The following is a 16,469-nucleotide window of genomic DNA, read 5'->3' as shown; positions in this document are numbered from 1 at the left end:
CCTCCGGTGCACTGCACTTTCCGTTGAAGCAAAGGAAAAAAAGGGGTGTGTGTGTGGCCAAAACTCAGGCCAAAGGGCTCAAGGGACTGCACACTGTCAGAGGTTAACCAGCACATAACAGGCGCTCTTTTGCACTGCTCAGGGTACTGTGGCAAAACCAGCTCCTTCTTCTTTTCTGATGTTGAACGCCTTCTGATGAAGCAAGTGCGATGCTTTAAACAGTTCATTGTACAACAAGGGGACTGAAAACAGGTGGCCTGCGATCTTCAAAGGAGTGGCCACACGCCATGGGACAATTCTGCATTGAAATACACTCAAGGCAATACAAAAACAAAGGCAATAGGCAAAACAGTGCCTCTAGGCTCTTCAATTGGGTTTCCGTGTGAGAGCATATCTTTCATCATCATAACGACATGGGAATTCTATCTGAATGGATGTCCTCACACATAGTGGCATCGTCTAATTGGGTAAACACATTTTATCTCAATTATTGCATATAAGTGTTCCTAAAATCCTCATCTAGAACATCTCAAAAGCGGGATCACATACATATTATCATAATAATTGTGCATCAGGTGGGACTATGCAATACAAAAGCTAATTATCAAGATGTGGAAACAAAAGACAAGAACTAGAGAGTCCTAGTATTTCCATTATTTATAATACATCTGGTCCATCAAAAATTAAAGCAGTAAAAAGGAACTAAAAACCAATTTTAGAATAGACATTGACATTGTCATATTAAAAAAAACGTAATGTGTCTCCTATTGAGGTGGAAAGCTTATCTTAGTATAGTATTGAATCAGTTAATCAGTCCTCAGTCCTAACAGTCAGACTGGAAAAACATCAGAATAGGCCTAAAGAAAATTCTTAGAAACCAGTCTAGTTATGCAAAAAGGGAATTATACATAAGATGGGGGTCCATGGTACATTACTGCAATCTGAAAGTGTGAACCTGAACAATATGCTAATAATAATAAAAAGCTGACTGGTGAAAGGAATACGGAAAAGAGGAATGGGAGTAGAACACAGCTAAAATCCCCAATAACTAGGCATGATGTGCTTGGGTGATAGTCAGGCATGTGACACAATACCAAGAGTATGGGTGATAAAAAAAATCACAATAGTTTACAAATTTAACTCTACCGCTGGCCACTACACCATATACGGTAATCTCAGCTAATGTTCCAGTTCCTTCTTCAGGGAAAAAAAATAATGAAACCTGGTTTCTTTTACGGTCCAGAGCCATAGGAAGGCCACTTAGGAAGCAGAATAAAAACTGACTAATGTGATATAGAAATTAGGTCACCATGTACAAGAGTCACAAATCTATAATTTATCCTTACGTCCAATCAGGATATATAATTTTAGGGCTGCCTGTTCCTTACAGGAAAGGGCAGTATCGTGACTACAAATGACACAATTTGCTGTTTATTTTTCTTCAATACTTATAGCCAAATTTGACATACACTGGTGAAGTGTTGTCTGTCTGGTTCACAATATGTAAAAAAATCATATCTGTGAATTTTAGTATCCGCGAAAATTTTACCCAACTGTTGACAGCGACACGTATCGTCATACATGTCCCCTCACAGCGACACGGGTGAATTTGTAATAATTTCTTAAGCAACAACATACAACATAAAACATGCAAAAACGCACAAAACGGACATCAAGCCATCAGATATACTCGCTGTAAAACGATAGCATACATAAATGAGCGGTGACGCATAATACCATGTAAGGATACCCTCCTTTTTGACAGTAGATCCCCAATAGTGGGTATCAGCTGTCAAATACACCTTTCGGACACACAGAACCAGCAAGAACAATTCATGATAGATCAAAATACACAAGCATGAGAAACGCATGGATATTTCTTTTCAAAGGAGTTGCCAAAAAAAAAAAAACATCTCATTTCAACCAACCAAACTCACGTGTTTTGTTAGGCTTAAAAGCCCCCAGAGCAATCCATGAATGATCTGTGAGCAGAAGCAGAAAAATACACAACACAAAAAAAACACATTTTAACATACACAAAAATACATTTTCATTACTTAACTGTTACTCTCTTGTCAGTTCACCTCGCAACATCAAGCCACCTTATTTTTACCGTTCTAAAAGAAATGGTTACAGTGACACTCCATATTAATTTGGCACCTATACTTTCCACTATGAAAAATAATTCCTAATTAGCAAATCATTTTCACTTAGGCCTGTAGCCTTCAGAATTTTGGAAAAGGGCTGCATCTTATTTTCTATCTAAGACTTAATGCAACACTTCGTTTTCTGTCAAATAAACGCAACTAGCAAACATTATTTTTCTTAGCGTGGAGACACAAATGTATCAGTTCTGCAGAGCATTTAACACGATGTTTGGGACTTTCAAAGAAACCCCTTTTTATTTCCCCTATTAAATTAAGTTCTTTCATTTTATTGATGTTCTCACGGAGAAACCAGAAACCCCACCTTTAGAGGCTCGTTCAGCAAGGTCATTGTGCATTCCTGGAGGCAAAGTCCTAATTAAAAGGTCACAAATGTCAACATGACAGCCTTCCCCATTGTTTACAGGGAAACTAAAAGATAACATCTTAGCGCAACTGGAACAGCCTGTTTTCCTAGCCCACAGTTTCTGCTCTCTGAGGTGACAAAGTCAGACCAGTTTTTAGAACAAATGTTTGTTGCAATGGTACTCATTTCAGCAACTTTAATTGGATCTCACTGGGCCATTTAAAAGTAAACCCAAATGGGGGCAACCTGCATTTTCTGAAGCCAGAGACACTTTTAAGCCATGGTAAATGACAAGAATGCTGTGTTAAAAATCTATTTAACTCAATTTCGACTTTTATCTTTGGGGCACTTAAAAATAAATATCCTATAATTGTTTTACATATTGATCATCCTCAGGATGTTCTTTACACATTACAGATATTAGACATTAGTCATATCTCATGTAAATCCTTGGAAAAATGAGTTTTTTACGCCTGCGCCAAGTGAAAACCAACATGCAAATTATCTAATTACACCGTAACACATAACTTAAATCAAATTTTAATACTAGGAGGTCATAGTATGAGTATTAAGCTTTATAAATATCAAAAAACGATTTTAAAAAGCACTTATTTTTTTTCTCTATTTTTTTCCCCATAATTAATAATTTTTCGTTCAATGAAACCAATTATCTGTTTTTATGATAACTCCACATATAAAGGTAAGCTGCATCCCTTGCCTATCATTTTTAGATGCATTCATTTATGCGCCTACGCACAAAAAGCCTAACTTAAAACATGACATTTTTCGCGCCATTTTTAAAGGGCGATCAGTATTTACGTATTTGGAATGTCTTCCAGTGATACAAAGTGATGAAACTTATTTTTGTAACCCTCTAAAACACTATTCTGAAATGAAAAAAAAAGGCCAACTGTGATTAACTAACGGCTAAGTCCTGGGCTAAATAAACATTCCAATGCTATTTATGGCCTTCGAAAAACAACATCTGCTGCCTTAAGGTAGGAAAGGCTGAAACCTGAAACAGTGCTGAAACCTGAGCACGCTTTCAGTTTTACTGAAAACAGACATTTCAAGTTTTAAAAATGCGCGTGCAATAAGATGCATTTAAATCTAGCAAAAATTCACTTTAGCTGAAGTGTTTGCCTTTTACATATATTACAATGCATGTAAGTAAAAACGCTACAAATTCGTTTTGCTACAAAAGACACAATTATTTTTGAGGCCCTTCGTATTCCTAGTGAATGTGAATTTTAACTTATCTATTTTAAGCATTTAACAGTTTGCACATATGCGTTTTTGCTTAGTCTGTAAATTAAATAGCAACATATAGCGATTTTAGCATGTGACATAGTAAATTGCTGGAGTGTTATTTAATTTCTACTAAATATTAATTAATCTGACATTTTACTTAACAGACTGAAAACATCAAGAAACCCACAAACGCATATTGAGAGCTCATTGCAGACATAAAGAGAAAGTATTCAAACACTCAAGGACACACAATACAGCGCTGTAAGCTATACTGATGTAAGTCATATTTACAAGAAACACGTCTCAATAGGGTTCCAAAAGACTGAAAAAACACAGCCCAACAGACTGCTGTATGTGCACGAAGCCACAATACACTTAATTCACTAGCTTTGGCTGGCAGAACACTAAAAATTGTTCTGCATATCTCCATTCATAAAACTGCGTAGAACAAAGGATCCTTGTTTTGTATTGTGAGGGGGCAGGGTCGGGGACCACAGGGGATGGTGATTCAGAAACGCTAGGATCAGTTTCAAAGGAGGCAGAGTCAGGAAATAGTGCACGAAGCGAAGGCTTTATTTTTAAATAGGCTTTTCTCCTCTTAGTAGTCACTCTCAGTCTTGCGAAGTCAGAGGTCTCCGTTCTGACTCCTCTTATAAAACCGGGGCTAGCCAGAATGAAGCAGGGCTGTAGACCAGTCGATCCGCTCGTTCCGGTCGTAAGGTGAGTGGATGACGGTCTGCTGACTGGCTCATGACTCCGTCCGGAGGAATCCCCAAAAGAAAAGAAAAGAAAGGAAACAGTCAGTGGGGCGTCCGCACTGGACTTACAGGGGCCCGGGGAGTGAGGGAAACCAAGTGCACAATTACAAACAGCCGTCCGTGGTGCTCGTGAGGGGAAGGGAACTCGGCTATACAGTATTTACACTGGGTCTCGAGGCCTCAGCGGCTCACTCCGTCCCACCCAGCCCGCAACTGCACCCCGTACCTTGTCCAGCCACGCTCCTCCCGTGGGACCGTGGCAGGGCGAAGCACCAAATCGGTGGCCTCCTGGCTTGACGACCGCTGGGCTCTCTCCGCAATCTTCTCCTCCGATCTCCGTCTGCACCGCTCTCCGTCTCCACTCCAGTCCACCATCCGCCTCCAGGGAAACGCCGTCCGTCTTCTCCGTCGCTCTTCCGGCTTTTGGCTCTTCCGCGCTGTTGGTGGGTGTGGCCTCGCCGACCTTCAGTCCTGGGTTAAAGGGACCGTGCTCTATATCCGTAGGGTAGTCCCACACACCGGTGTCCTCCGTTGCACACCAGTCCCCTAGTCCTGTGGCATCAGTCTGTACAGGGACGACAGAAAGGGGGGTCATCGGCAATGCGGACCACCAGTCCGAGGGCATATCAGCATTGTCATCCCCAGAGCCCGCCACCCCGTCACACACCTCCCCCCCTGGACTCTCCCGATCGGGGAGAGGGAGGACCCTGGACAGAAAATCAGCGTTCCCGTTATCGGACCCTTTTTTGTGCAGCACAGTGAAGGAGTAGGGCTGCAGAGAAAGAAACCATCTGAGCACTCTTGGGTTGAGCGACCTGTTGCGGTACATCCACCGCAGGGGGGCATGGTCTGTCTGCAGAATAAAGGGCCGGCCCTCCAAATAGTAATGCAGTTTTTCTATCGCCCATTTGATGGCGAGACACTCTCGCTCCACAGTGGAGTACTTCTGTTCCCTAGGGAAGAGTTTCCGGCTTGTAAACAGGACCGGGTGCTCGATACCCTCATCGTCCAACTGCGATAGAACGGCCCCCAGGCCGGTCTCTGATGCATCAGTGGCTAGGAGGAAGTCCCTATTGAAATCCGGGGATAACAAAACGGGGGCCGATGTGATGGCGTTCTTCAAGAGGACGAAAGCCTCCAGGGCTTCCCTAGGGGGTGTCTGTATCGCCTTGGTTTTTACTTCTTTGCGCAGGAGGTCCGTCAAGGGGGTGGCCACTTCAGCAAACCTGGGAATGAACCTTCGGTAATACCCGATTAGCCCAAGAAAAGCGCGAAGCTCCCTTTTCGTTGCCGGGAAACACGTGTCTCTGATAGCCCTGACCTTCTCGTCCTGGGGGGCTATGGTGCCCTCGCCGAGCACGTAGCCCAGGTATTTGACCCTCGTAAATGCTGCCCGAGACTTCTTTGCATTGACATGCAGGCCCGCCTCCTGCAGGGCCCGGAGGATGGCTTGGAGGTGTTGTAGGTGCTCTTGCCATGTTTTGCTGTGGACGACGATATCGTCTAGGTAGGCCGAGCAGAAAGACGGAAAGGGTTTCAAGATGTGATTCATGAGCCGTTGGAACGTGGCCGGGGCGCCATGAAGCCCAAAGGGGAGCACTGTGAATTCGTATAGCCCTTCGTCAGTGATGAAGGCGGTCTTTTTTCGGTCCTCCTCCCTAAGGGGCACCTGCCAATACCCCTTGGTCAGGTCTATGGTCGTTATGTACACTGCCTCCCCTAGGTTCTCAATCAACTCATCAACGCGGGGAATGGGATATGCGTCGAAAGAGGAAATCAGGTTCAAGGCTCGGAAGTCCATGCAAAAGCGTTTTGTGCCGTCAGGTTTGGGTACCATCACTATCGGGGAGGCCCAGTTGCTGGTGGACGGTCGGATCACCCCCAGCTCTAACATATCCCGTACCTCTTGTCTTACGGCGTCTCTCCGGGCGGCGGGGATCCTATAGGGCCGCTGTCTTACTATTTTCCCTGGGATCGTCTCGATGTGGTGCTCCACCAGGTGTGTTTTCCCCGGCAAATCCGAAAACACAGACATGAAGGGCAACAGGGTTTCCCTTAGGTCTTGTTGTTGTCTTTCTGACAGGTCAGGGTTTACCACGAGGTGTTTTAGGGTGTTTTCTTCCGTCCTTTTATTTGGGACCGCCAAGTGGGCATTCCTGGGTGTGGGACCGATCCACTTTTTGAGTATGTTTATGTGGTAGGTCTGGGTTTTTGATGGAGAGAGACGTAACCTGTAGGTGGTCTCTCCTATCGTTTCGGTTACTTCGTATGGACCGACCCACTCGTTTTTCTTCGTGATTGAGGGTAATAACACCAAGGCCCAGTCACCTACTCCCATTCGTCGTAGTCGTGTCCCTCTGTCGTATGACTTCTTTTGTTTCTTCTGTTGTTTTTCGAGGTTTGTATAGGCCAGGCTACGTAACTTCCCCAGCTTGGACCTCAGTTGTGCAGTGTATTCCAGGGGGGTGTTTCTCTCTTGGTCTTCCTGCGCTTCCCATGCGTCCTTGGTTATTTCTAGCAGGGTTCTTGGTATCCTCCCGTATAGGAGTTCAAAGGCCGAATGACCGAGACTACTCTGTTTTTGAGCCCGGAGTACGTACAGGGCTAACGGGAGTAACCGGTCCCAGGCCGGTCCTTCGGAGGACAACATCTTTTTCAAGGTAGCTTTGAGGGTTTGGTTGTACCTCTCCACAAGGCCGTCTGTCTGTGGGTGGTACACGGATGTTTTCAGATGGTGTATGTCCAGGGATTTACAGATTTCTTTCATGAGACGTGAGGTAAACGGTGTTCCCTGGTCGGTTACCACCTCTTTCGGAAAGCCCACCCTGGAAAACAGTTCTACGAACTTCTCAGCCACATTGGCGGTTGTTGGGGTTTTCAAGGGAAAGGCCTCTATGTATCTTGTGGCGTAGTCCACGATCACCAGCGCATAGAGATGCCCTCTGGGGGTCTTCGGGAGGGGCCCTATGAGTTCCATCCCCACACGCTCAAAGGGCACCCCAATGATGGGCATTGGCTGCAAGGGGGCCGCCGGGGGTCTGTGTGTGTTCCTCCTCTGGCAGATCTCGCACTTCCTGCAGTACTCCTGCACATCTCTGTAGATCCCTGGCCAGTAGAAATGCCGAATGACACTCTCTGTGGTCTTCTCTTTACCCGCATGGCCTGCCGTGAGATGAGCATGGGCAAAGAATAGCACCTGTTCGCGGAAAGACGTCGGAACCAAGAGCTGTAACTCTTTTCCTGCAGCTGCTTCTCTGTACAACAGGTCTCTTTTTATGATGAACCTGGGATATGTGTTAGTGGACTCTTCCTGAGTGGCCTGCGCGGCCTCCCATGCGTTAAACAAAGCACGGTCCTCTGACTGGGTGAACCGGAAGCTGCGGTCAAGGACCCATGGTTCGGCAGTGACCAGAGCCGAATGGGGTTTGGGCTCGTTCCGGGGCTGTTCGTAAACCGTTCTTCGAAACAGATCCAGGAAGCCAGGATTGTCTACACCAAGGATCATATCCTCAGGGAGGGTCTGCAACACTCCTACCCTTACCGTACTTTCGGGGTGATTACTAGGGACAACGGACACCTGGGCCACGGGATACGGCTTTATGTCACCGTGCACGCAACGGATGTGCACTATCGCATCCGGGACATATTGGTCGGGCAGGACAAACCTTTCTTGCACCACAGACTGCCTACACCCGGAGTCCAGGAGGGCTTTGATGCTATACCCGTTCACCTTTATACTCACATGGAATGATGTGCCCAGCTCCGCGGAATAGAGGACTGCCTTGGGGAGATACCCCACCTCCATAGGCTCTTCTGGCGGTCTTCTCCTGGGGCAAAGGCGGGCAATGTGCCCCCACTCGCCGAACTCAAAGCATTGAGGGCCTCTGGGTATGGGCGGTTCCATCCGGATAGGGCGAGGCCGGAAGGGCTCCGGGGTGGGTTTGGTTTTCTTTTCCCCTCTTCCCAATGACAGTGGTTTCGTGGCCTTCTCCGGTTCCAATCCTATGCCCCTGGGCTGTGCACGTGCATAGTTGGCGGCCATCTCTATGGCCTGTTCCACCGTGAGACCCGAGTGCTGTCTCAGCCACCTCTGGGAACCATAGGGGAGCGCCTCCATGAATTGCTCCAGGTATATTTGTGCCAGGATTTCCTCTTTTGTACTGGAGCCGGATTTCAGCCACTTATCGGCCATCATCTTCAAGCGGAAGAAAAGGGTTTTTGGGTTCTCTCCCGGGATCCCTTTTTCCTTGCGGAACCTGACGCGGTATGCTTCGGAGTCCAGTCCCAGGTGGTCCAGGATCACGTTCTTGATCAAAGCATAGGGAGCGTTCCCAGCAGGGTTCGCAACCTGATATGCAAACTGGGCCTCCCCAGTCAGCAGGGGGGCCAAGAAGAACGGCCACTTCTCTTCGGGCCAACCCAGAGCCCTGGCCGCCCTCTCGAAATTCATCAAAAAGGCGTCAGGGTCTTCACCATGCACGTATTTTTGTAACGCTATACCGGATGGGCTAGGTACATGGGCTCTACTCTCTACAGGAACCAACCCTGTGGGGTGTGACATTGTTTTCTGCATGTTGTCCATCTGGGCGGCGATAGTGTTCTTGAACAGGTCCCTGTCGGCTTGGGCCGAAGTCATCTGCCGCTCGACGGCCCATTCAAGTTTCTCCTGCCCCTTGATTAGATGCTGCAGCAAGGCGTCCATCTCGGAGTCACAGATGGACTGTGATCCCACTTCTGACACCAGTTGTGAGGGGGCAGGGTCGGGGACCACAGGGGATGGTGATTCAGAAACGCTAGGATCAGTTTCAAAGGAGGCAGAGTCAGGAAATAGTGCACGAAGCGAAGGCTTTATTTTTAAATAGGCTTTTCTCCTCTTAGTAGTCACTCTCAGTCTTGCGAAGTCAGAGGTCTCCGTTCTGACTCCTCTTATAAAACCGGGGCTAGCCAGAATGAAGCAGGGCTGTAGACCAGTCGATCCGCTCGTTCCGGTCGTAAGGTGAGTGGATGACGGTCTGCTGACTGGCTCGTGACTCCGTCCGGAGGAATCCCCAAAAGCAAAGAAAAGAAAGGAAACAGTCAGTGGGGCGTCCGCACTGGACTTACAGGGGCCCGGGGAGTGAGGGAAACCAAGTGCACAATTACAAACAGCCGTCCGTGGTGCTCGTGAGGGGAAGGGAACTCGGCTATACAGTATTTACACTGGGTCTCGAGGTCTCAGCGGCTCACTCCGTCCCACCCAGCCCGCAACTGCACCCCGTACCTTGTCCAGCCACGCTCCTCCCGTGGGACCGTGGCAGGGCGAAGCGCCAAATCGGTGGCCTCCTGGCTTGACGACCGCTGGGCTCTCTCCGTAATCTTCTCCTCCGATCTCCGTCTGCACCGCTCTCCGTCTCCACTCCAGTCCACCATCCGCCTCCAGGGAAACGCCGTCCGTCTTCTCCGTCGCTCTTCCGGCTTTTGGCTCTTCCGCGCTGTTGGTGGGCATGGCCTCGCCGACCTTCAGTCCTGGGTTAAAGGGACCGTGCTCTATATCCGTAGGGTAGTCCCACACACCGGTGTCCTCCGTTGCACACCAGTCCCCTAGTCCTGTGGCATCAGTCTGTACAGGGACGACAGAAAGGGGGGTCATCGGCAATGCGGACCACCAGTCCGAGGGCATATCAGCATTGTCATCCCCAGAGCCCGCCACCCCGTCACATGTATTATGTCATATTTTAATTCCCTGGGGATACAAAATCACCAAGGAAGAAATATGTTTTTTTAAATCTAAACCTTTAGGGGAAGCCGGCTAATCCAAACGTATACAAAGTTGGCCAACACAAATCTCCAAAATCGCTAAGATCAGGCATCTTATAGCTCACTAATCTAGCTTCAAACTTCAAGGGGCTATCTCTATCGATACACTCGTAAAAATACAAGACCCTCGGTTTTTGAAAATTGCAATATTCAAATAAAACTAAGGACCAAACAAACTAAGAACCAATCAAAATCAAAGAACAAAAGAACAAAGGACTGGGAGCGACCCACTTATACTTAACTCTTACTTTTACTAATCAAAAATGTTATGCAGATTCTAACTGTCAAGTTCTACATGACCTAACGGTCTTTTCAAGAATACTCACGCCAAAAAGGTTATCAGTCAGGAGTGACATCATGTGGAGGATCAAAAATCAGGAAGATCAGAAATATACTGGGCCGCAGAATCAAAGAATCTCCAGAATCCCTGTGCACAGAGTACCTTCTTAGTAGAATCTTGCTCTGTCCGCCTCAGTTTATTTCAGTCTCCTGGCACGATCACTCCCACAGAAAGTCACTTCTCTGATGAGCCCCATGTGGGCGCCACCTGAAGAACTGGAAAATTTCGCTGTCAGGGAATACTTACTAATATAACAAGAACTTGGCACAGACTCTGAAAATATGAAAAGACATCTTTATTAAACACAATTAAGTGAGGCTACGTCACCCAACTGCCTTAGCAATTGAATGAGGCAGTCTGAGGAAATACAGATAACAGAGCTCTTATATATGTTTTAGGTTACATGACTCAGCACAACAGTAAGGGGCAGTCCTAGCTTATGCAAGCATGCAAAAACCCCAACATTCCTTATTTACAGTTTGATCAATCCCATGTATACACGACCAAAGCATTGTATGATGACAAACCCATTTTTCAGTTTGTCCAGCCCAAAATTAATCATCAAACAAACCCATAATAAACATTCTTCTTTAGACAAGCTGGACAAGACCCATAATGAAAAGGCCCGCAGCCCACATCATAAATAGACCATAAAGAAGGAACAGAAACAGATAGGAGCAAGATAAAGGGGTGTGTGCGTGTACAATAAACATTACAATGTCCTGCTCTTTGATCTCTATCTGACCAGCTGCCTAACAAGGAACTGGCTCAACGAGGTCAGCCTCGGGCAAGGGAGTCAGCTTGTTCAGGTCACACAGAAGTCAGCTAAGGTGTATGTGTCCCTAGAGACTTGTTTGGCCACAGTCATCCTGTAGTCATCAGCCTATGTGAGGGCAATCACAAAATGGCTGCCGTTCACAAAATGGAACCCAAGGGTTCAGGTCGAAAACTCTGATTTCAGGGTGATTCTGTCATTTGAATATGCGAAAAAAATTGTGCATAGTGTACTAGCCATTCTCGGTCTGCTGATATCAACATCGTCATGATACGACGATGTCTATGACACGGGTCCAAAATTTTCAGTACCACAATACAAACACCTCAGCAAGAGGTTCAAGAAATAGATTGGCACTAATACACACTTAATCCTACGAAGGAGTCTCAGACGACTCAGAATGAAAAGCAAAGTCAATTCTAGAAACATCAGGCATCCAATTACCGTCCCTATTTGAAGTCTGGACTGCATTTACAAAAGGAAAAAAAAGGTTAATCTGTCCCTACACTAACTCTAAGGTGACAATCCCTACTTAACAATTCCCTTCAGAAGACTCTCTAAGAAGTGCATTCACGTTTCTCAAATAAGTAGTCTAAACAGCGCTGTCTAAGTTGCCTACATCCTGCTCTAGCAACCTCCTGACAAGGTCTGCTCTCCACCCTCGGGGTCTGTCCCTAATACAAAACTCCCAAAATCATAGATACGCCCAAGGCACACCCTTCTGCGCAGGTGTTGGTCTTCGGATTTTTCCAGCATGGCATCCTTCCATCCAGCATCCGTTGAGGTATCCTTGGATCCCAGGCACGCTCTCCGCCAAATGTTGCAGATGGACATTCCTCTGGCACCTACTCATCCTCACTCCTACCGGCCTAACTTCCAAACAATGGATCTTTCTACCTAACGAGCTCCGTGGCCTTGCGTCTGCAACTGAAATACGTGAGAAGTAACCTTGTGCACATCCAAAGTTACAATTCAATATTAGCTGAGAACAGCACCCTTCCCAATAAGCAGCCATTTCACAGGAATACCTAATGCTAACTAAAGAAATACCAGTTAGGCCTCTACTGGCTTTTCTTCATGTACCAGGCCTTCACGCTTTTAAATGCATTTCTAAATGATTCTACATTATAAACAATGCACTCTATTAAATTACAAAGACAACATTACATTTAATCTCTAAACGTAAGTTCTTTTCCACATTAAATCATCACATCCTATCTCCTACACGTGCAAACTCTTAATATGGCACATTTATTAATCCTACAATAAACACGTTTAGTAGCATTTCTACATCATATAAAGCATTACACTCCTGTTAAGGCTCTACATTAATCTGCAACGTTATGAATACATCGTTTACACATTGCACTAATTCCCAACCTACTGTTATATCTCTAAAAGCACACGTTAGTATACCCTCTAAATATGCGGGTGCTGACTACGGGAGATATGGTGCACCCCTACAATTTTCCAAATCAACATGGCGCTCTCTCATCACCTTGTTACCTTTAGTCCCGGGCTCAGCCAAAACAAACTGAAGGCAGCAGTCAGAGTTTGGAGACACAGGCACGCAGCCACGGTGTAGAAGATCTAATAACAGGTCAAATAACTCTCAGTTCAGTTGAGTATTTTTAGGGATGGTTGTTGTGGAGTTAGTGTTTACCGTTTGTACACTCAATGCTTTGGCCAGAGTGGAACTATGGGCCAGATGTGTGACCCTTTCGTTTAGCGCCTCGCAATTTGCGACTCCTCACGAATCGCAAATTGTGAGACGCTAAATTAAATGTACAACAGTATTATTACACTGTTTTGCAATTCCAAATTGGGTCCCAAATTGCGAGGCTCATTAATATTAATAAGCCTCTCGCAATTTGCGAGCCGATTGGGAATGCCAGCCGTCCCAGGGATGGTGGCCTGCCGGGCTCAGCAGACCACCATGTCTGGAACTGCTTTTTAATAAAGCAGCTTTTTTTTTTAAATGCATCCCGTTTAAGGAAAACGCGATGCATTTAAAAAAAACAAAAATGAAACGTTTTCGTTTAATTTTTTATGGGCAGGCAGTGGTCCCTGGGACCTCTTCCAAATTGCGACTGCATTACCACCCTCTTAAAGAGGGTGGTAATTTGCGATTGTTTTGCGACCGCAATTGCGGTCACAAAACATTCACACATAGCATTGTGGACTCAATTAGGAAGGGACCGCCCCTTCTTAATTGCGACTCGCAATTCCTAAATAGCGAGCTGCAAATACATTGCAACTCGCTATTTAGGAATTGTACATGACCAGCAGTGATTTTGCATACGCAAACGGGTTCGCAAGCCAGTTTGCGCATACAAAATCACGTTGTACATCTGACCCTATGTGCCTAAGGCATTGATAGACTGCCCTTCTTGAAATGTGAAGCCCTGTGAGTTTTTCCTCAGTTTGCAGTGTTGTTTTTTGCTTGGCAAAAGCAAGTGACAGTCAAGTGGTAATGCTGCGTCATTCATTTAATGCCTGACAATGCACCTAATTATGCAACGATTCACTGTGTGAGCTTCTCCAAAATCCAATCTACACGGAGAGTACAGTACACCATGGCTATTTACTATTTCTGCCACTGAGTTGCAAAATGTCAGCCTTTACTTTCAGCTCAGAGACTAGTTGAAGAATGCCAAGGAGATAGGATGTGTTCTACTGTTTCCGTCATGCTTCGATTTATTCGGAGCTTAATATCATCCACTACACAGTTTTGCCATGTGTTCTGTTCTGTCACAGTGTTGCAGTGCTTAAAATAAATGTGTAATTGCGAACAGCGACCAGTGTGAACGATCCAGCATTGATAGTACCCCCTCTTTCTTAATCCCACAAGTACCATCTGTGTTGTAATAATACTTTTTCCCATATTTACTCACTTATACTTTACGTTTTTCATCCTTCTATAAGAAAAGGAAAGAAAGCCCCGTTTTCTATATTTGATTCTGAGAGCATCTGCATCATTATCATATTACATGTCTTTACTGATGTCATTACTGAACGTTTTCATGATGACTAGCAGAATGAATTCTACTTCAGCACTTTCATGTAACATTTCTGTACTCTCCCATGACATTTTGGATTATATTGTTACAAATTGCAATTTACATATCGATACTACCGTGTGACACAAACATTTGCTACTGAGACATGAGAAGTTTCTGCAATGAATACACATATTGTGGACTAACCTCTGTGCCCAGAACGGACAATTGATACCCATGAACAGAATGGGAAAAAATGCTAATGTACCCACTTTTACACCTTGTGAGTGGATGAGGATCACATGGACAACATACGATGATGGACTGACAATCGATGTCATCTCCAGACTTGTTTACCCATATGATTGTTTTCACTAGAGGAAAGGCTTGGCTCACTAGCTCTCTAGCCTACTCACAGGCTCACTCACTGGTTCGTTCTTCTTCTTTGGCATTTGAGCTGATTTCACATGAGCCCTACTCCTTCTCATTTTCGTGTGGCTATTCCCTTTGCTTACGGATTTCCAGATTAGGGACTCTGACCAAACTCTATGCCTGTGCTGGTAGAACACTTACTGACTGATTCCTGCCTTTGCTGGGGGCAGGAATCCTTGCCTAGCGAACTTTCCTTGGTCTCTTTTTGCTGAACCATAGCTTGGCAATGCCCTGCTGGGAAAATCCTTTTTGCTCATTCCCTTTACAGACACTGTTTTCCCATGAGTATCCTTCTATGGACTGTAAGAACTTTAATCTTTTGTTCATGTTTAATCTGTTGTTTCATGCTACACCTTCAACTGTTTTACTTGAGAATTTTACTATGCTTCCTAAAATGCAGATTATTAATTTGTTTCTAATTTGAGAAACTCTGATAAAAAATCTTAAATGCCTGAGTCTTTTTGGGTTTTGGGAATGTTCTTTCTACAGAGACTGTGCATACGATACTTGGGTTTCTAATGTATAGTAGAGATAGTCATAGATTATTTACAGAACATCACTCTCTGCTACTATTGTCCTGCATTGCTACTGCAGAACTGCTAGTTTGTGTGATCTTGGCCTGTCTAAACTTCTTCAGGTGGTTCGGACTTCCCGTTGCTATCCTCTCTATATAGCACAGACCTGAGGGTTGCGTATCTTAACTTGATTACCAATTTGTAAGTTGGTTACCAATTCCTGATATTCAATGGGTAGCCATCATTCGACACCCTAGTTTCCCCACCCCTCAATACGATGAGCAAGATCAATCGGAGGACCAAATTAGAGAATATAGACTGTAGATAATAAATAAAATTGTGGGCCCGGTAAACGCTAGAACAGAACTTGGTAGCACGTCAGATGGTTTTGTCCATTGACATGAAGGATTTAGGGTGTCCTATTTAGAAATTTACCCAAAAAGTCCAAGCCCAAATACTCATGGTTCAGCCAAAGGAGTGATGGAATACCAGTTCTGTACCATCGAGGATGAATTGTAGCAGCAGGAGGAGTGTGAGTATTAATAGGGATGGACGTTGCTATTGCTTTTGCAAGAGATTGCGGTGTTTTAAAATGGCTATGTGATGTCATGTGAAGTTGCAAAGGTTGTGTGAATGTGGTGCATAATGTAAAGAAGTTGAAGTGGTTATCCGGTCTGTCGAGGCCTAAGATCCTCAGAAATATAGCGAAAAGTTGGAGTTTCTTTGTAGAGGACACTGAGTGTGTTGCAGCGAAAGCGATGTTTTTTAAAATCAATTTCTACGTCCCACACTAACCATCATAAAACTAATGGACACGTAACTCTAATGACGGGCCCATAAGTCATTATTATTTCTGATCCTCAGATGGATCTTTGGTAGAGCTAAAAGGGACTAAATGATGAAGAATTGGAGAGCTACTCCCTCATGAGGACCTACAATGAAGAAATAGCTAATCATCAATAATCAACTTTATCACGTCAATAATTCATAACTCTTGAATATAAACAAACACTTTCTTTCTATTTATATTTTCTTTTGTTATTTCAAAATAATGAATGGTCAATTGCAGATACAAATTGGAACGTCATTACT

The sequence above is a fragment of the Lissotriton helveticus genome, chromosome 2_1, assembly GCF_964261635.1.
Source record: "Lissotriton helveticus chromosome 2_1, aLisHel1.1, whole genome shotgun sequence".
In the NCBI taxonomy this organism is placed as follows: domain Eukaryota; kingdom Metazoa; phylum Chordata; class Amphibia; order Caudata; family Salamandridae; genus Lissotriton; species Lissotriton helveticus.
This window is presented reverse-complemented; position numbering follows the sequence as displayed.